At 38.8% G+C, this 20,729-nt stretch overlaps 1 protein-coding gene across 3 annotated transcripts in view; it reads left to right on the top strand.

Annotated features, from left to right (window-relative positions):
- Nucleotides 1–20,729, top strand: part of MGAT5 (alpha-1,6-mannosylglycoprotein 6-beta-N-acetylglucosaminyltransferase) — a 113,525-nt gene that overhangs the window by 10,104 nt on the left and 82,692 nt on the right. For 2 of the 3 annotated variants that reach the window (XM_042877676.1, XM_042877674.1), the window contains exon 2: nt 9,897–9,991. The exons of the other annotated variant lie outside the window; for it this stretch is intronic. The gene's annotated coding sequence lies outside the window, so the exon portion shown is untranslated. The remainder of the gene's footprint in view (nt 1–9,896; nt 9,992–20,729) is intronic. 3 annotated transcript variants of the gene reach the window in all.

The raw sequence follows: 20,729 nt of genomic DNA, 5'->3' as shown, positions 1-20,729 counted from the left end.
CACCCAGTCAACAAATCTGGATGGATTTATTTTCTGTAAAATTAAGTAGAAGTTAATGAAATTTTCAACGTGTGCATGTAGTTAGGCTGAATCTAGACAAACTGGAATTCTCTATTAGTTTGCTTACCAACTAATTATCAAATCAGCTGATTTCAAGCAAGAATCACAAACTTCCAAGGCGTGTGGATCATGCATCTGTTTCTCCTGTCTCATGAAAGAGTTCTTGTCAAGAACCTCTTCATGCAGTTTCTCTTCCTTGTCTTTTTGTCTGATGTGGCTTTTTCAACTGACCTTAAGCAACTGTCGGAAATGATTGAGCCATTTTTACTAAAGACCTAACCCTGCCCGTGTTGCACAAGGCTTGATTCTACAGAAAATCTGGCTTTTTTCGAGTGCCTCTTGGCAGTGATTCTATTTTGTTGTATACAGATTTTAGGCACCTAATGTAGAATTGAGTGTTGTAGCAGCTAGACGCTTGCAGCCATGAAGCAGTGTTGATTTTTCTTCATTTGTTTTTTTTTTTATTTATTTCTTAATTAAGCAAAGGGAAGACCTTACAGTTCTTAAGAATCTTATAGGACAACAGTGAGAGGATGTGGTGGTGATGTTGTTAAGATAGAGTACTTCCCACCATAAGGTAAAACAAACTTTGAGTAGGGAGAGTAACCATACAGTTAGTGGGAGAAAGGTTTGGGTTTGAATGTGTAGCAATTAGACAGATCAATAGGATGGGAAAAGCACTGCACCAGAAAAGGACCAACACACTAGAAAGGTGCTATAAAGGAAGGGAAGAAGACTGCAGGTCTGTAGGGAAAAGCTTCACCAAGAAGGGACCTCTGACAGGACTTTCTTCCCAGTGGCAGTAAGCCCTTCATGTGGTCTAAGAGAGGCGCAGCCAGGCTTCACCCCTTCCAGTCACACACATCAGTTGCCTTCACCTGTGCTCCCAGTGCTGACCTGGTCCTTTCCACAGGTGCTCAATCAGTGGTTCAGGCCGTGACTCAACAGTTCCCATATACAATGAAACCTTGCCCAGGGGAAAAAAAGCTTAGTTACTTGATTGCCTTAAAATCCAGGTGTTTTCTCAGGTTTGGGAAATAAATGAAGGCCACTTGAAAGTCATACACCAAAATAAGTGTTACACTTTTTAGTATAAAATAATTTGTGATCTAAATATCTGTTGCAAAAACACAAAAGTGATTTCCAAAGCACTCTTTAGACTTGAGCCTTAACTTGTGTGTTGCTCTAAACCGTAGGGTACATCTTTTCTCAGAATTGAAACAGCAGCCTAAGTTGGAATAAAGCCTGGAAGCTCTTGAGTGATTCTAAAGCTTAAGTGGGAAATATCATATCCTCCTCAAATACATAGAGTAATGATATTGAATAAATGCAGCCTTTCTTCTGTCAGCCTGTGCATATGAACATTTCCAGTCTTTAAGACCGTAGCTAATGAACATGAGTGACTGACTCATGGCAGATTCTGCTTTCCCCTCCTTTGATTAGAGGTGCTGTTATGATCTGCATGTACATGGCTCAAATACAGGTTTACCTACTTTCTGCAGTGGAATACAGGTGTAAGCCAGTCAGCTAAGGTACGGCACTCTGGTAGGATAGTCCGTGTTGGTATCAGTGGTTGTAGCTTACAAAGAAAATGCACTGCTCTGGATGTTGAAATGTGCTAAGATAATGCCTTTCGTATTTTTCTGCAAGTTCTGTCAAATCCTTGCATTTACAAAGATAAATCTCTGTAGCCTCGTGATACACAGTTAAGCAGAATGAGGCTTTTTGTACCCATTTAGCTCTTAAAGATGCATTTGCCAGCACATTTCCTTAGTGAGTAAGAAGGAATGAGTATTTTCATAATACTAGAAAATCTGTTTTTCTGTGTCTCTACATTTTTCTCTTCCCCAGTTCTGACTAACCAGTAAAGAAATCCACTTGGCTGTGGTAGTGTCATTATAGTGGTGTTTCTTTTCCCCTCTGCCAGTGCTATGATACCATCTAAATCTAATTCAGAGCTGCAGATTGTCTTTATGGCAGCCTTGTATGTGCATTTACTGCTGGTTTGCACCTTTAATACCAGGTGTCTTTAAGAGCCCTTTGTCTAATTAAACTTGAGGTGCAGCATGTGATGTATGGCAAATAAACGTTGTCCCTGCTACTTGATGTTTCCAAGAATTTAGGATGCAACTACAGTAGAAAGGTACTCAAATTATATAAATCCCTGTGTAGCCTGTGAAGTCTCCTAGTGGGTTTGCTACAAGATTTTCTGCTAGCAAAGGCTTGTTTTTTTTTTCCCCTCCTCTTCCATCTGTGAATATCTCCTGTTCATAATAACAGGGACCATAACTGGTTCCTGTTGCAGCAGCAAAAAGATTTGGTAATATTTAAATCTTTTGTGCCCTTGTAGAAAGTGCTTAGTAAAGTGGATCCACTCTTGGTAATTTTTGGAAGGCAATTTCATTTGATAGCAATGATTTAGGTTTTCTAAAAGTGTTTGCTAAGAACTGATTTGTTTTCTGAGCACTGGAGGGAGTAAAGCTCAATTTGTGTGCTTGGGAACATGACAAGGAGCCTGTGTGGTGGAGCTCCTGGTCTGGTGAGAGCTGAAAAGCAGGGCAAGAGATATAAAATGTACAAGAATTATATAATCTGCAGGCAAGATTCAGCCAAGTGCAGAATTACCCTACCAGATTTGTTTCAGGTGTTTTAGAATGATTTGAAAAGGTGGAGTGGGCAGAATTACTTAAACTGAAAAATTCAGGATACTGCAGTGGGTTTGGGAAGAAAATAACCCTCTGATGTGGTCAGACTGGAAAGCATGAGCTTAAATCCAAGGCAAATAATACCATTTTGTAGTCGTATGAGACTTTTAAAGTGGTCATCAATGTTGGGGAAAATATGTTTTCATTTTCTAGGCTTTTTTTTTTTTTTTTTTTTTAAACATAGCAAATGTTTTTTTCTCCTTCCTTTTCACACAAGGAAGAACACTTTCCCCTGGGGACAAAGATAGGATGAAGCTAAATATATCGCTTGTCCGCTTTATTCTCCATCGTGTTCCTTCAGTGGTTAGTGCAAGTTTGAGATCTACCTTAGAGATTCTGCCTGACATACGATGACATTAATAGTAATATAGACATAGCAATTTAAAATTAATTCTTTATTACACTTCGGTTTTGATATACAAAGTGCCATAAAAAATTAAAAGGACTTTGTAAGCATTAACCCATGCACTGCAGTTTTTATTATTTCTGCAGAGGAGAGAACGCTGACTGGGTTTGAGGGCCACAATCTGTGGCTTTGCTGAGGTTTTTTGGTTTATGTGTTCTTTCTCAAGCACCAGCTAGAAGATTCTAAAGAAGAGACTGAGGAGAGAATCATAGAATGGCCTGGGTTGAAAAGGACCACAATGCTCATCCAGTTCCAACCCCCTGCTATGTGCAGGGTCACCAACCACAGACCAGGCTGCCCAGAGCCACATCCAGCCTGGCTTTGAATGCCTCCAGGGATGGGGCATCCACAGCCTCCTTGGGCAACTTGTTCCAGTGTGTTACCACCCTCTGTGTTGAAAACTTCCTCCTAATATCTAAACTAAACCTCCCCGTCTTAGTTTAAGACCATTCCCTCTTGTCCTATCACTCCACCCTCATAAACAGTCATTAAAGAGAGAGCATGTCTGTCAGAGGAGGAGCCCTGAGAGACAGCAGCTAGAGAGATTTTAGGTAGAAAGAGAGTGGCTTCTTCAGCAGTCTGTTAGAACTAAGAGGTAAGAGGAAAGTGTACCTAGGTGTTCTTTAGACATCTGAAAATGCAGACATCAAAAATTTGATTATTTCTTAGTCTTCTGATGATGTGTTTTAGTTAACTGAAGAAATGGCCAAAATGTTTACTTTCCCACTGTATCGGGCTGTTGAATCACGGCCTGAACCTCTGATTGATCACCTGAGGCAAACAATGAGTCAGCCACAGGAGCACAGGTGAAGGCAATTCACCCCTGCTGTTGGAAGGGGGGGAGCCAGGCTCCACCCCTCCTAGACCCATTTAAGAGCTGCTACCAGTGGGGAAGGATCTCTTCTGGAGAGCTACTCCACTGGAGTTTATTATGTGAGCCCTGGATAGGGTGAGTATCTTTTTTCCCTTACTCTAGTATCATAATTACGTCAGACAAACTCCTGGATATACTATGCTATCTGTATATTCATTGATTGTGCACTCATTCAAATTGAAAACCAAGCAGTGATGAGGAATACTGCTTCAAATAGTGTTCAGACTGTAGCTTTTCCTTTGATATTCCTAACTCTCAGATTGAGCATAATCAGTTGCTAACCATGAGAGTTTTGCCCAAAAAGACAACTTTGCAAATTCTAATTACTGACTAATTTACTTTGACTTTCCAATCTGCAAGTAAATCCTTTTAATCCAGCTCCTAATTCATTCTGTATTTATATTCTTTATAGGAGTTGACAGTAAAAAATTTCAGTGCATGCTGAGAAAAGCTTGTTGGCCAACAAACAGATAACCATTGTAATAACCTCAAATGAGCATCTCTCCCTTCAAGTTTTATGTAGAGCCTTTGGTCGTGTATTTGACAGTGAGGTAATCATATCTCACTGTCTGTATCAGACAACAGAGTGATAGTAGGGAATATTCTTGCAGTCTTCAGTGAGGGGCCAGTTTATTCTCACTGAGCTATTCCAATCAAAACAGGCAGACGAGTTTTGCAGTTTAAATAGCGAATTGCTTCTTATCCAACTTATTTTGACTGAATTGTCTAGGCAGTGCTCATTCAAGTTGATTCCATGGGCAGATGTGAGAAGGCAGTGACTTCTGCTTGGAGAGTAGTAGCATTTCTGCTGGCACAGATTGATCTGGCAGAGGTTGTGTCTGCCTGGCCTCAGCATGTCACATTCAGAAATCTGAGCAGGGCATACTAAAGCACATGTTCCATGTGATTTTCATTCATCAGATTCTGTAATCATTTTCCTCTTTTCTCTCTCCTCTATATCAGCTTCGCTGTGATAGCTTCAGTTGCCAGAAAGTGGTTGGTGGGAGGCACATGAACACGTTTGCTTGTTTTCTAAACTATTCTCCCTCATGGTCAGGAAGAGGTTAAGAAGTTGCTCATACTATATTGGGAAACGCTATTATGATGTAAGAACAGAAAGTATAAAGCATTGAATGAGTTGCAAGCAGAAATGCTTCCTTAATATTCACTGTTGTGTAGAATACTGGGGAATGTGAGGAGAGGATAAACAAGAGGTAAAAACACAGTCTGGTTTAAGGTTGGGAAGGACAGTACAGACTGTGAGGCTTTGAAGCCACTGGTTCGTGTCATTCCTGCAAAGAGGACGAAGGGCTAAGCTGAACAGCTCTTTAATACCAAAAGATACAATTCCTCTTTTCTGTTTTCACTGGCTGTGATATGCACCTGACCCATCTGGTAGACAGCTTGGTTTGCAAAACAAGCAGAAAGCTAATATAATAAAAAGGCTTCTTTTGTTTTCACAATCTGAACAGGTCATTGAGGGATCTGTTGGTTTGGCACATCTAGCACAAAGCAGGGTGCGAGAGCAAGCAGCTTGGAGGAGCAGACAAGGAGCAGGAGGTGAGAGCAGCACGGGGCTCAGCATGTAGCTGCCAGGTATCAGCTCTGCTGCCTCCTGCACCTGGAGGCTGTGGTATGAGCTCAGGGCCTTTTCCACCTGTGCTCAGTGGTTACAGAACTGTGCAGTGCCCTGCAGCTTCCTCTCGCTGCTCTGATGGCAGCAGGCTTTGCTGTTGTGATCTGGGAATGTTACCTTTTCCTTCATCTTTCTTTGCCCCTTGCAAGCTTTTCTTTGAAAACGGCAGACATGGTAGTGTTGGTAAAACTTTATACCTTGTTATGTGTAAAGGCAGCAACTGAGCAGTGAGAGGTTTCTGTGGCGGAAACTTTCTCAGTTGTTTCAGTCATGTTACTGTAATCTCAATCCTGATGATGCTGCAGAATGTTTGTGAAAACACGCCCCGGAAGTAAGGAATATCCAGCACTTCTGTTTTGAGGCTATTCTCAAGAAGAATGCACTTCTACCCTAGAATGTAGTCCTGCCATGCTACAGCATGTGTGGGTCCAGTGCCAAGGCTGCTGATGCTTCCTTTTGCTTATGTCACATCTGGGCTCTTTGCATTTTGGCATGCCATCCAAAATCGATTTAGCCCTTTACAAGGATTAACGGTGCTCTCAGACATTGTTACTCAAAAGTCTGTGTCCGGTGTGTGGTGTGAAATTAATCACGAGGAAAGAAAATTAATGACCTGCTGTGATGGCATCCATCAGGATATCTCTCAGCAGGTGTGAAATTAACTTGCCTTGATTGTGGATTAAATTTAATGGCATGACGTAAAACTACAGAAACAGTTTCCATTATTACTGGGGAACAAGTAAGGCTTTTTTCTTGGTTTTTTTTTTTTTTTAAGATTCCAGATTAATGAACTGCTTACGTCATACAGAGGATGGTCCTGTGATCATTTAGCTGCATGAATTTAGATTATGTTCCCTAAGAAGATCAAGTATTACCGTATCAGTAAAAATTGTTAAAGTCAGGCCACAGAAATGCATTTTTAATTTCTATAATTACTGTGTGCCAGATGGTGGATGCATACTGGTTTCCAGAGTACTATTTCAGCTCAGATGTAAGCAGTCATCATCTTTATTCACAATTAATCAGATTTTAACCTAGGTAAATTGAAACTCTCTTGTGACTATGATGAGCTCTAAAGAAACACGTAGAAGAAACGTCACTGCTGTTTTAGTTACAAAAAAGCTTTTTTTCTCTCTCTCACGTCCTGGATCTTAATTATGAGGATAGCAAAACTACCAGCTGACTCTAACTTTCTGCCAGCTATATTGGAATAAATATCTAATATTAGATTATGTATTTGGTAAATCCTATTTAGTTTTTTAAAAAAAAGACTCTTCTTTTGAGAAATGGTCATCAATTCCTGTGCCCCTACAGAAGGTCCTGGCTCACAGGAGATAGCCGTGCTGCTGAGGCTGAAGGTTTAATCTGTTGCTCTGAAAGAGCAGTACCACAAGGATATAAAACACATTGCAGTTCATTGGCTGTTTAAGGTGAATGAGGAAGATGAAGAAAATGTATTTTTCCGGTTTAAATATTAAGAGCTTGATATTCTGAGAAATATTTTCATGTTCTTTCCCTTCTTATTCCCCTTTGTGTATGTATGTTTCCTCTGTAATTACCCTGTTGGTTTGGGTTTTTTGTATTTTTTTTAGAAGCTCCCTTTGACTTCTGAATTTTAAGTGGATTTTGCTGGATGTGCCTTGAGGTTCCTCCTCTAAAAAGTTCAGTCACCTCTTTTTAGATCTCTTGATGCTTTGCCCTTGATGGAAAAACAATCATATACAGGTTTTTTCACCCCTCAATTCAGTTTGGAATCCTTATTTCCAGGAATTAAGGAGAATGCGAGTTGGTGATTAGAAAGAAGGTGATTAAAAAGTCACTTAGCTGTGCCTTGCACAGTGTTTTTTCTTAGGAGCAGAGCTGTTACACCTCTGTTAATATATCTTCAGGTTTAGAAATTCACAGTATACTGATACATTTTTGATTATCTGGTCTTTATAAGTTGTCCTATCTGACTTTTATTAAGGAATATCAGTGGTTTGTAGAAACAATACATTTTTGGTTTAATTTTGTCAATCAGAAAGCTGATAGAGTAGTGAAGGTCTAATTAAGTTCTACAGATTCTGTATCAAATGTAACTTCTGATGTTTGCAGCAAGGTTTGGATTCATAACACTTCTTCAGTAGTTACATTTTCTTTGTTGGGGATGTTTTAGGGCTGTCTCTCTCAGTTGTGTCACTGGCAGTACTTTCTTTAAGGGTGAAGTTATAAGTAGCACCTCTAGCATTATGGGGTCTGCACTGTTCTGAAATTTGAATGAGAAGCTCTGATAGAAAAAAATCACCTGCTTATTTTCTAATATTGAGTTGAGCTGACAAGGTGGTATTTTAGAAGTTGCTTATAAAGATAAGAAATCATTAAAGAGGAATTAATGGTTCCAGTCCGACTTTTAACAGCTGATAAAGGTTAGGTGATTACTAGAATTATGACATTTCAGCTGCTGCTTTGGACTGTTTTCTTGCCTGCTTTAGGAAGTAAAAGTCTTGATATATGCATTAAAGAACCTTGCTTTTTAGACCTGAATTGTAACATGATGCTCTTGCAAACTTGCTTATATTGAAGTCAATGCTGGAACACTGTATTCAATTGCCTGCCTGCAATTTTAGATTACTGGGTTTAATTAATCATATTCCTGCCCTTCTCTTGTTGATGGCTTTTAAAGCTCCTGACCTTGTATGATTATTTAGTAGCCTCAGGGGAAATGGAGAGAAAAGAGTGGAAGAGAGAAGTTAAACTTTCTGTTGAACTTGTTTAAGTTTTGAAGAGAAGTGAAAGGTGGAGTTTTCTTCGAGCTGTGGTAGCATGATGGCTGCTTTGCTAACTGTCCTGGGAAACTTTTCAGTCAGACCATCTTGCCAGAAAGAAATCCTCATGTCTCTTTTCTGTGACACATGGTATGAGTTGGGGCCGTTTTGCAGTTCTTTATTGTGCTCTGCCTGCAAGCTGAGGCCATGTTGGCTGCTTTTGCCATTTGCTTCATCTCTTCGTGTCTATGATATCCTTCCATGAGGGAGCGTATGAATCTCTTACGGTGCCTTCACAGAATGCTTGTTGGTTTTGGATTTGGTTTTAATTTATATTTTTTTTTTAATGCAGCTCTACTAGATTTTGGTATGAGGAGAACTCGAATTTTTGTGTTGTCTGCTATGTGAATATGCAACATGGTTCTGTCAGCATGCTCAGAGTTGAGCAGTGTGGTGCTATCTGGCTGTGAGCAGGGGGCTCCTGAGAAAGTACTTCCATTTCTCTTGAGCCGGTTGCACCTGGTGTTCACTGAGTATATGTTCATCTTCTGGGTTGTGCTGATGATGCTGTTTGGTTTTTGGAGGACTGAGAGGACATGAGTGAGGGAAGCTTGTGTCTTCCAGCAAAGGTGGTTGCAGTAACTAACGGTTAAATCATCCATCAGGTGGTTTTTGTGGATCTGTGAGGAGTGAAGGTTTTGTTTAGCTTTTCCCATTTTATTCTCTGTATGTTCTCAGGCAGCAGTCAATAGGTGTCCCATCTCTAAGGAATTGCCATCGACTTGTGATTGTTGTTGTAAGTCAGCCAGGGGGCGTGGAAACTTCTTCCATAATGAGTCAAAAATGATGGTATTTAATAATAAATTCTGTATGGCAAAAAAATTAAGTATTGTTTCATTAGCAATTGAGCTACTTATTTTGCCCTCTAGTTCATTACATGTTAAGTAGGTTTATGCCACTGATTCATATTGCACATTATGGCTCATAAATGTCATTAAAATGACTCAAAGTAAGTGTTAAAGTGTCTTGCTGTCATTAGTTATCCAGTTGGTTTAGTCTTGGTGACGAGTTTGTAGATAATGTGTGAATTTTATAGTTGAAGATGTCAGGACTTGGAGAGCTTGCTGCTTTTTATTAAGGAAAGAGACGAGCCTGTATCTAAAAGCTGTAGTTGGAATTTCTTTCTGTTCATATCTACTGCCTACCTTTCCTAGTCAGCAGTGTGAGTTGATAGCCTGTGCCGGGTTGAAAAGCAATAAACACAACTGTAAAAATAATGAAAATTGTATCTTGTCAGTGATTCTGAGAACCCAATATCAGTGCCCTGATTTCAGTGAATCTCTGTTCTTTGAGGAAATGACAGTCAGTGAAGATCTGGAACATGGCAGTGCGAGCTGACGTAGCCACTTCGTTAATAGTGCAGCTGATATTTCCAGATGCAAATCATAATACTCAAATACTTCATTTTTAGGTGAGATCCTGTAATCTGCATCTCAGAAGACTTTGACAATGTGGAAAGGAAGCTAGATACAGTACAGAAGAAGTCTGCATAAGTCACTTGATAAGGTAATAAAAAATCTAGATACTTTAGAGTTAGCAGGTTGTGATAATACTGTGTTTTGGTGACACCAAAAGATACAGTACAAGATCTATGTTGTTGGTAAATTTCAATTATTCTGAATAGAAGTCTTAGAGGCTGAAAGTTCTGATTTATTTTAGAAGATTCAGGAGGCAAATATCTTGATATATACAGTAGCATGAGTTCTAGTCGTGACAGCCCTACATCTGTCAATGGCTTTTGTATGGCTTTAGGTCAATAGATTTCAAAGATTAGGAGTAATTATTTGTTGTTTGTCACATTCAGTATGTAGTTAACTAGGTATGGAACATACAGGGATGGCAGTTCAGTGGAAGAGTCAAATCTCATATTACATCTTTCAAGCTCCAGAGTTCAGTTCAGCTGTGGGATGAGTCTATAGATATGCAGAATTAAAATGGGAACAGCTTCTCTGATGTTAGTGGGATTGGTGAGAGTAAGGTATGTCAGTCTGCTAGAGATTAGTGAAGCATGGAATTTTGTCAAGAAAGAAATAGCAGTGTGAGAAGTACTGCCACCTGATCCCAGCTCTTTGTACTGAAACCCTAAAGCAGTCTGGTAGATATCTGTTGGTTGGCAGGGATGTTTACATACGTTTGGAGATGTGCCTTAAGTGACTGAAGATAAAACTACTTCTTATGTTGTTGTGGTTTTGCTCTTGTGGGTTTTTTAAGTGTAAAATTAGACTGGAATGTCACTTTTGATTAGTCTCTGTTTGAAGAAAGATCTGTTTTTAATAATTTATCTGGAGACTGTGTGAAAGATTTAAAATGTGACAGCTCTGAAATAAGAAGATTGATGCTCCAGTGTGACTTGGATTTTGACCCAATTTCTTCTAGTTAGTGATTGGTATAGGACTTTGTGGGGTACATGAGCTTGTGTCTTGTGGGAGATTACAGGCTGATATTTTTAGGCTACCAGCTAATCTTGGTTAGGATTAGGATTTTTATCTGAAAACTGTGGCAAGTCCTTATATTCTTCTTGTTTCACTTTGTGACAAATTGAAAGTATACAAAAAAAGATTGCCTATTTCAGAGTGTCTTGTGCTGTGGTGCAGTCATCTAGTTAATGATTCTCTGTGTGCATGTGTTTGAAGAGTGATATTTTTCTTCCATGCCTGAACAGAAGGAAAATCTTCCATTTAAGTTGTTAATTTTGCACATACTCCAGGGGAGGTATGGAAAAGCATTGCATGCATATTGCCCTTGAAGGTGTCTTGAGCTTTTCCTCCTGGACTTTTCTCAGGTTGCTTTGTAGCTGTTTCCATAACAGCCATACTGTAGATAAACTAACATTTAATTCCAAGTTCTATTTGCTATATAAACACTGTCTTCTGGATGTTTTCTCCTTGTTAGCAGTTTCATATATTTGTAACCTATGGCAGAGGAACCCTTCTTTAATTCTCTTATTTAGTGTGAGATTGTCACCTGCTTTGTGTGTTTATGTGTGCTAGGTAAGTGTGTGAAGCATTTTGTCTCTGGTTTCTAAAGATTGAGTCCAGAATGATCCCAGTCTTGTCTATGAGGCCACCTTTGTGAACTTTTAATTAAACTTTTTAAAAAGGTGAAGGAGCAGGAAAATAAAGGGTGTTACATCTTGGATGTCTTGTAGCTGTTTTATTTCCATTTTGTTGTATGCCTTGGTGAGAAGGGAGGCAACAGTGAATGGAGAGATGAGAATTTGGACTGGAAGAATAATATGTATGAATAATACTCTCCTGTACTGAAAATATTCTAATTCAATGTATTGGTATCTCAGTTAGAACTCAATGTGTTACTCATGGAGACTGAACCCAACATGAAGATGTTGTGGAACGCCATTGCTTCCAATTGAATGTGTGCTCTATCATATGTGGAATCTTGCATGCAAGTGGTGAAGTGAGAGTACCTCAGTTCAGTTGAGGTACTATGACCTCTACATGAAGGATTGCTAGGTTAGAACTAAGAATGTGAGCAGGACTTTCAGGATTGACTACAGCTAAGGTTCTACTGTGAGCTTCTTTTGAGCCTGAATTTTGTGGCAGAGGCTGTTGCCGACCACGTCCAACTTCAGGGCTGGCTTAAGTTGTTAAAAGATAATTAAAGTATATTAAACACCTGTTTAATGTTATTTTTGTCATAATGTAATTTGAAATAATTGGTTCAAATTAAACAGTGGGTTTTTGTTGCCAGTTTGGCTTGCTGATGTAGCCATGTTCTACCCCCTTTAGTGAAAGGGAAAATATTGATTTGTCTTGATTTAGTTAATTTCCAGCTACCACCATCTCCAATTTCCTGCCTCTTAAGAGCCCTAGCAGTACATCCTTTGTGTGCTAAAACCTCTTTTACTGTGGTTATGCAGAAGACTCCCATAATGGCTTGGTGAGGTCTTCATTTCACAGCTCATGGGGGATTGAAGTGAAAGGGAGGGGAGCTGTCACACTCATATGGGCGATGTCACGCCTTGCAAGGCATCCCTGCTTCTTAGCACACAGAATCAAGCCCTTGTCTCCTGGCAGCAGAGGAGGCTGCAGTTCTGTGGGCAGTGTTATTGGTGAAAGAGAGCAGCTAACTCTCAAGAGATCTCCCACACAAGTCAAGACAATTTCTGCAGCACAGTGTAGCTCTTATCTCCCCCTCCTGCTTTTGCCATCCATACTTTTCTGAGTTATTTATGGTGCTTTCAGGGAAGAAACTGATTCAGCTACCAGTCATCAAACAGATGTTTGGGTGTATGAAACACTTTCACTGAAGCTTTCTGTGCTTCCTACAGAACTGTCTTAACAATTACCTTTCCTTCATTTTTGCTTCCTTATCTTTTTTCCTCTCCAGTTTCTGAATGTTAGTCGTGGTTTTTATTTGCTTCCACAATATAAAATAAGATAGTATTAACTATTTGCAGAATTTGATTAAATTATGAAACGCCTCTAAAGCTGAATAAGCTGAAGTTGTAGAAATTTTGAAACTTTATTTAATTATCTATATTCATCTTTTCTGAATGTTGCATAAATCGGAAAGAACTTCAGCTTTCTGCTTTTTAATAACCTGGTTACTTATGCTGGCAGTGTTCACATAGAACTAGAGTAATTATCTAGATAGGCAAGTTGTCTGCATTTAGCTAAGGGAGAAGGTAGGAGACACTCTAAGGATACTTCTGGTTGTGTTCAGTGCAGGTGTTCAACCCACCAGACCTGCTAGGTGAAGGCAAAGAGAGAAGATGTATAGTGTGGCATTGAGACAAGGTGTGTTCAAAGCTCTAAGGAGCTGCTGGAAGTGCCAGACTTACCCAGCCCATAGAGCTACTGACTCACAGGTATCAGTAGCAAAGTCAGTTACATTTTGAATGGGATCCAAGTTGTCTGTCCCCGGAGTCCACCCCTATATAAAAAAGACTTTTTCTGAAGGGAATGAAATGGTGCAACCATTAAAGAGCTGATCAGCAAGTTACTGCAATACTAAAACTGGAGATTTATGCCAGGAGTGGATCTGATTTGCTTAGAATTTTTATTTGCAACTGTTGTTGACACTTAACTATACTAAGGTGAATTGAAAAGATGGGAGAGGAAAGTGTGGATGGAAATAATCAGGGCTTTCCTACTTCAAAAGGTATCATGAAGAGCATTTAGTGCTCTAAGTGTGCTTTTTGTACATTCAGTACTTACCATTATGTTTGTGAGTACAATTATGAATCTTGTTGTATATGCATGAATTGTTTGATGGCCTTACTCCTAAGATAATGAAACTAATCTCTTGTAAAGCCTAATGTAATCATTGCAGAAGTGGACAAAAGCACGTGATCCAAATCTGAAATCAGAACACAGATCCTTGTTGTGTTCAATTTGATGTACTGCCTGTGTGCTGTGTGGGATTTACATAATGAATTTGAAGTGGTTTGGTGTGTCAGTAGACCAAGGCCATTGAGTACTTAAAAGGTGCAAGAGGAGAAACGCCAATTGCTGCTTTAAAGACCAGACACTGACTCGTACACTGCCAAAAAATGATCTTTCTGTTACATAAATTGCCACCTAGCAGGTGTTCGAAATGAAGTGCAGTTTTTGTCGTAAGAAGTGCTTTGTTCATCCAAGCATATTAGCAGTATGGAAGTTGAAAAGAGTTATTTGTATTGTTATTCCCAATTTAATAAAAAAATTTAAAGACTTGCTTGGTCACTTTGCAATGATGTAACAAATGGTCACAAGCAGGCATCACAGTAGGAATTAAAGATGGTGTATGTATCAAGTACATGCTGAAAACAAAATGTAAAAAGAGAGCTACTGCTTTTGGGCCATGCTTCAGATATTGCAAGAAGGTATACTGCTAATAATTTTGTATGAAGTGAGCCTGAACTGCATTCAGTGGTAGGTTTTTCTTCTCAAGTGTTAGCCGTGCAATTACTCAGTGTATTATGTTTTTATTTTCCTAAATGAAAGTCTGCTATTTTCATTACTTAACTAGAAAAAGCAAACGTGTGAGTGGAGATGATTTTTATAGTCATCTTTATTTTCTCAGTACTGCAGACAAATGCACTTTAAGTTGAGAAGCATCATTAAGCTGGATTTCTGAATGATGGAAATTAGTCCTTCCTAAATTGCTCAATGCTGTAACTTATTTATTTTTGTTAACAGTGTAATTCTTTTCCTTAGACCACCTTCTATATTGGATTGAGTTTTTACTTGATACCAGCTATATGCCTTCTTTTTCTTTCCTCTCCCTGAGCACTTGACATTAATAATTCTCCCATATTCAAGATCATATGGAATATTGGAAAAATAGCAGATGCATTTTTAATGCTCTTGAAGTCAACTGTGTGTATCCATAATTCTTTGAAAGTAATCCAACAATAAATATATGTAACCTCAAATCAAGATTTTACACTTCTAGATAGTTTTTGTGTTCTGTTTTCTGTCCTCTGGTGGAATGCACAGGAGTTGAGGCTGACATTCACGTAACTGGGTTATAGGAGACCGTTCTACTGGTTCAGAAACCAGAAGAGTAAGATGGCCTCAGCCTGTTGGTTGTTGCTCAGAGGAAAGCACCATGAGCTCTGACTGCTGGTGCTTCTGCTAGGGCTGTGATGGCTGTATGCAGGGCTGGTGGCAGTAAGGGATAGAAGTACTTCAGTTACTTACCTGCAGCTTATTACTAGCTGACACTCTTGGATATACAGGCTGGGACTCATACCTGAATGCTGAGGGTGCTGTACCCTGTTCAAGTAATTAGGAGCTGATCTGTGCACAGTTCTGCTGAGGCTCACTGTGACATGCACTGAGCTCTCAGAGGTAAGCCTGCCAGAGAACTTATCGGGAGAAGAAAACGTTCTCCTGCTTCCACTTTTCACAAAAGCTGCTTCCGTTTACAAAGCATAACTTGTGTTATATTCTCTTTTTAAAGTTTGTCCTTGAATCTTTTTCTTCCTACCTTCACTGCAACCTGTACAGTTCATCAGATCCCTTGAGGCTGTCGCTGTCATTGTGTGGCATCAGCTGTGCAATGCTAATGAGTTCCAGCAGAACAGAATAGCAGTCTGTGCCTGGTGCAACTCCTGCAAGATCATTATCAATCTTGTGTTTTCAGGGAGCCACATTTCTCGATAAGATTAACTTTGTAGAACAGCAACAAATTCCCCTACAGGGGCAGCTTACTCACATTTTGGTAAAGAAATCCTGGCAACGGTTACTGAATTCACTTAGAGTCTGCCAAACTTGAGGAAGTTATAGCACTGTTACATCTTTGGGTTGGAGTGACTGACCCAAACACACTTTAGCTGAGCTAACTGGTGTCAGAGATTTGCAGTGCCCTTGAAGTATTCTGGCCAACCTGGCTGTGGTTTAAATGAATGCTGTCCTACAAGTTTAGCCTGGCTTACCTATGAGCCACAACTTTTATTCCGTCTGTTACTGTGAGCGTCTTGAAGATTATGCCAAATTAAAAAAGATTATTAAAATGCATACCTTTTCTGGGCATATCTAGTCCTTAGATGATCAGATTTTCCTGAATATCAAAATTAAGGAGCCCCATCTCAAGAAATGTAGCATGGAAAGTGACTTCCCTTGACATCTGTCATGTATGTATTTCTTTTGTTGTCAAATCATATTCCATTCAGAATGTTATTTGGCATTAGAACTGTTGTTACATTTGTTTGCATTTGAATGTATATATTGAATATGCCAGGAATGTATTTAAATTCATAACTTAAAAATATAGTATATGACTATAAAAAAAAAAATCTGTATTCAGCTGGAAAACCAATACAATATAAACAACATAGCAGTAAACTATGATTTCTTGTTATGAGTACAGTAAGGACTATGAAAGACTTAAAATAAGGATTTTCCTACATTTAGGTAGATAACAAGAAGTAGGTGAAAATGAGTTTTTATTATTGATTCTCAAACCCATAGAAAAGCTTTCTTTTCTTGTGTATGCTTGAGCTACACATGTGATTTAGGTTGACTTCATCACTGTAGCAAGTATAATGTACCAAATCAGAAAGAAAGTCTCCTTTTTTTTAGTATTGAAAAGACAGAAAAGTCGTTCTGGAAAGAAGAAAAAGCTGGTGCTGGAAAATTCAGCCCTCACTCCTACTGTTCTATAAATTGCTGTTAGTATTCCTGTCTCTCTGTGTGAGCCCTATGTCCAGGCTTGTGGTTTAAATTATAAACACAGATGAGATCCTTCTATACAAGAATAAGAGCGCACAGATGGAGATAATCAGAAGGGACTTAATGTGTCGGCATTTTTAGAGGTGCTAAAAGCCCACAGTGCCAAGTGGATGTTGATGAGAGAGCTACAGGTGCAAAGTATTCTCAGACATATCAGAGGCTGATTTCTAGAGGATGTTCAGACACCTTTGGAGTCTCATTAGGTGCAGTGGGAATTGTGCTTTTGGATGAATTCAGAAATCTCACAGATGCCTCTTTGAGCATCTATTGAGATTTCTTTAACGCTCCTAATTTTTGCTCTTGACAGTTGCCATAATTAACAGGAGTTTTTATAGAACTTGCCATGTTGTTCTTGGTGAATTATAAGAAATCCTGATGATATGGGCTAAAGAGTAGAAATGGTAAAAACTGCATGGACAGTACTTTGCATTAAATAAAGGATTCCTGTGAGATTCTTTAACCTCCGTGATAAACTAAAATTCAAGCAAAGGACTTTTCTCCCCTCTTACGTTCTACAGGCTATGTTGTTTGTTCTGTTTGATGTGTTCAGATATCTAGAATTTAACTTTCTAGCCATAAACACGTATACATGACTTGCAGTTTGACTTTCTCAAAAGTGATTAATGGAATTTGGACTCTTCACAATTTTGTTGGGAATTTGATTTAGGTAGTCACACATTCTCCAATAGCACTTCAGCATGAATACAGCCACAAACAGCATTGTCACTAACGGATGGTAGGTGGTAGGATCAACCTGCTTATTGTTTAACCTAATCGTTTCCACTCTTTTAGGTGACATTTCATTTCTTACTCATCACTCAAGCTGCCACTTTTTAAGATTTGAAGTCTAATAGGGGGAGATGACATACTGGTTAGTGAACTATTCCTACTTGTATCACTCCCTTGTTTAAATATATGCAGTTCTGTATTGTGTCCCTTAATGCTGTATATTCACTCACAACCTCTGAGGTACTATGTCTGCAGTGGTACTATTAGAGGTCTGAATTCTCCCTCCTGCTTTCACTGGAAACTTAAATCAGTTAAATGGACAATCTGGTTTCATTGGATTTTGTAACAAGCCATATCTCCCTATAAATATTATTATTCCTTTTGTTTCTCCTAATTTTTTTTTCCATTGATACATAGGATTACACAATCTGTTGAAACCTAGGTGTTGCTACTCTTCTACGTGGGCTCAATTAGCTTATTTGATTTTGCTTTTCTTAAAAAACGTCACAACAGGTGTTTAGTTAACTTGCCTTTCCAAACCTGATCTTCTGCAATTCTTTCACCATGTTAAAATGGAACAGTTCAGTGGGAGAGGGAAATAAGAAATGTATTTTTATGTAAAGTAAGTTGAATTCAGTGGTTGACTCTTCATAGTTCTGGGATGTTAAGCTTACAAATGAATTATTGTCAAGATTCTTGGGGTTCTTGTCCTCTCCATTACCACCCACACCCCCCTTTTTATTTTTTAAAGGGGACAATTATCTGTTCTTGTTCTCTGCAAATCGGTTCCTTGGAGCAGGCTTTAGTGTGCAGAGTGTCTTCTTAGTGTTTTTGCTGACACTTCTCTAAGGCTTGCTGGTTTCCATTTTAACCTCTGATGTTTATTCTCTTGCAGTGTTTGCAATGTCACTTTAGTTTGCTCATGAAATCTTTTAGGTGTTTGCCCTTCAGTGGCTGCTAATATTAGATCTTCATTATTCTTGGTTCCCACCTTTGTCCTTCAAACTCCTTTTTTCCCCTATTCCCAAAAAAGATTGGAACTTTAACTGAAGTAGGGAAAGGTATCTAAGAGCTGATTGTTTCATTACTGAAGAAGTCTTAAATGCTTCTGTGCTTTTGTAAAGCACATTTCACAAAAAGTCCTGTATGTTTTTTTTAAATGTCTGTGCACTTACAAGAAAATTACTTGTCTCATGTTGTGCATGTTTTTCATAAATACACAATGTTTTTTTTCCTCCACAAAGCTTTTTTAACTGCTGAAAATGGTTCTGTTTAATTGTTGATGGTTGTCACAGAGGTGGCCAGCTTCAGTGGAAAATTGTATGCTTTTTATGGAGTTTTTTATCTAGTACATCATATTGCTCAAAAGCTAGCTGATCAGATTTACCATTATAAGTTTGTTGGATTTTGTTTCTTTTTGTTGGGTTTTAAGTATATGGTGCTATATGGGATTTTGTCTTTGTTTTGAAAGTATAGAAAATAATGTAGTAGTTCTCCCTGTCTTCTTCAAAGACTGAAAGGTCAATTGAAGAGGGGGAAGATGCTTATCTACTAGGCTTCTTTCTTCATTGGCATTCAGTAAAATTGAGTTTTCATCCTGTTTTAATTGAAAACCTCAAGCAATCAGGCCATGATGTGATGAAAGCACAGTAAATTTAGTAGTATGCAACAAACTCTATGTTAGAGCCTAACAAGCCATTTGTTCTTAACTTCTGTGACATCTGGTTTGTAGTCATCAATGACAACAAGCTGCTGCAGTCACTGCAAGCCGCAAGCGTGCTGGGAGCATCAAGTTGATACACTGGAAAGCAACTCTGGTGTTTGGATGGAAGCTTTTCTGTTGGCCTGGCATGGCCGAAACTTTGTGAGTGGCAGACCTTATAAACTGAAGCCTTGCTCTTTCAGCTGATCCCCGAAAAGTTGTTCCATCTTTAAGCCAAGTATTTGGTGGGTTGTTTTCTTCTTTTGGAGATTAAAGTTCCAATGCAGAGGGGAAGAAACAAAGGCTGAAGTATTGTACTCGATAAAGAAAATCTAAAAAATCTGATGCACACCAAATTCATTCTGTCTCTAACGATATGTGCTTCTTGGTTTGTGGCTATATAAAAATGAAGAAGGGATGTTATGCAAATCAGTGTTTCTTAGTTTGACACTCACTACGCAGCCACCTGTTAAAACATAACGGTATGGATGAGTCCCAGTACGAGATATGAAAGCTTTGCAGCTTCTGGTGTTTGCTAACCTTCAGAAAGCAGATTTTGTTATCAAAGTAGAATTTGAGAGCCTGAAAAAGTAAGTGTGTATGAACTTTGAAAGTAGTGCATAGGCTGGAAAATAGAGTTGTGCTTGAGCCAGGAGACCAGCCAGGTGACTTCCTTTGTACTTCTGATCTACAAATGTGGACAAGGCTGTGTTTACAAATATTATTTCCATCTGTCTTTTGATTTAAAAGCACGAGAAAAGCTTAATGACATTCTTTGCAAGAGCACTTGGCTAGTAGCCTAAACTCAGTATCAATGAACATACTTCCTAATGCATTGTCTAAATGCAGTGAGAGGAGTTTGTTCTCAAAATACACGTGGAGTAACTACTGGAAGTCTACTAAGGATATTTAATTGTACCTCTTCTGTCATTTGTGGTTAGATATGTGGAAGTTACAGTATTTCTTAGTATCTCTGTCTACGTGAGTCAGTGCTCAAAATGTTTTGAAGACAGTGGCTGTTTGGAACATGTGAAAGTATTGAAGTTCTGCAAAATTTAAAGGAACTCTGAATTGGTGCTTGGTGTTGTTCACCAATTTAAGTCATAAATGAGATGGTAGATGTTGCTTCCAGCATTGTCATACTCCCTTAACACAGACCCATAGTGTCTTGTGCAAAGGTAGCATTGTATCTTGTCTCTAATGACTGTGGAGATCTGTAGAATTGATTATGCATGTGAATGTATGCCCATGTAATGGAATACTTCTTTTTGTTGTGCTATGGGCAGGAGTTTCCAGTTATCTTGGAGAATTTATTGAAGAAACATCATGAAACGGGAAGTCTAATCACTGGCTGCAGGCTTCTCATAAATGAAAACCCCAACTCGTTTCTCACTCAGGGTGAAAGCTCTGCCACTTCTAAGAATATCAGGAAATGCCAAAAACTCCTTGACAAACAGTTTTACTCAATTGATGTTTACAGTCCAATTTGTATATGAGAATTTATTAGTTGTTGCTTGGCCATGAAAACTCACTTTTATCTGTTGACATGTCAATCGTAATGTTGATTTAATACTATTTACTGTTCTTTATCTGGTGGCTCTTTTCAGTCTTGCATGAACTGGTGTGTTGAGCCATT

The sequence above is a fragment of the Lagopus leucura genome, unplaced genomic scaffold (assembly GCF_019238085.1).
Source record: "Lagopus leucura isolate 7727_CA_CO unplaced genomic scaffold, USGS_WTPT01 Super-Scaffold_100019, whole genome shotgun sequence".
In the NCBI taxonomy this organism is placed as follows: domain Eukaryota; kingdom Metazoa; phylum Chordata; class Aves; order Galliformes; family Phasianidae; genus Lagopus; species Lagopus leucura.
This window is presented reverse-complemented; position numbering and strand designations above follow the sequence as displayed.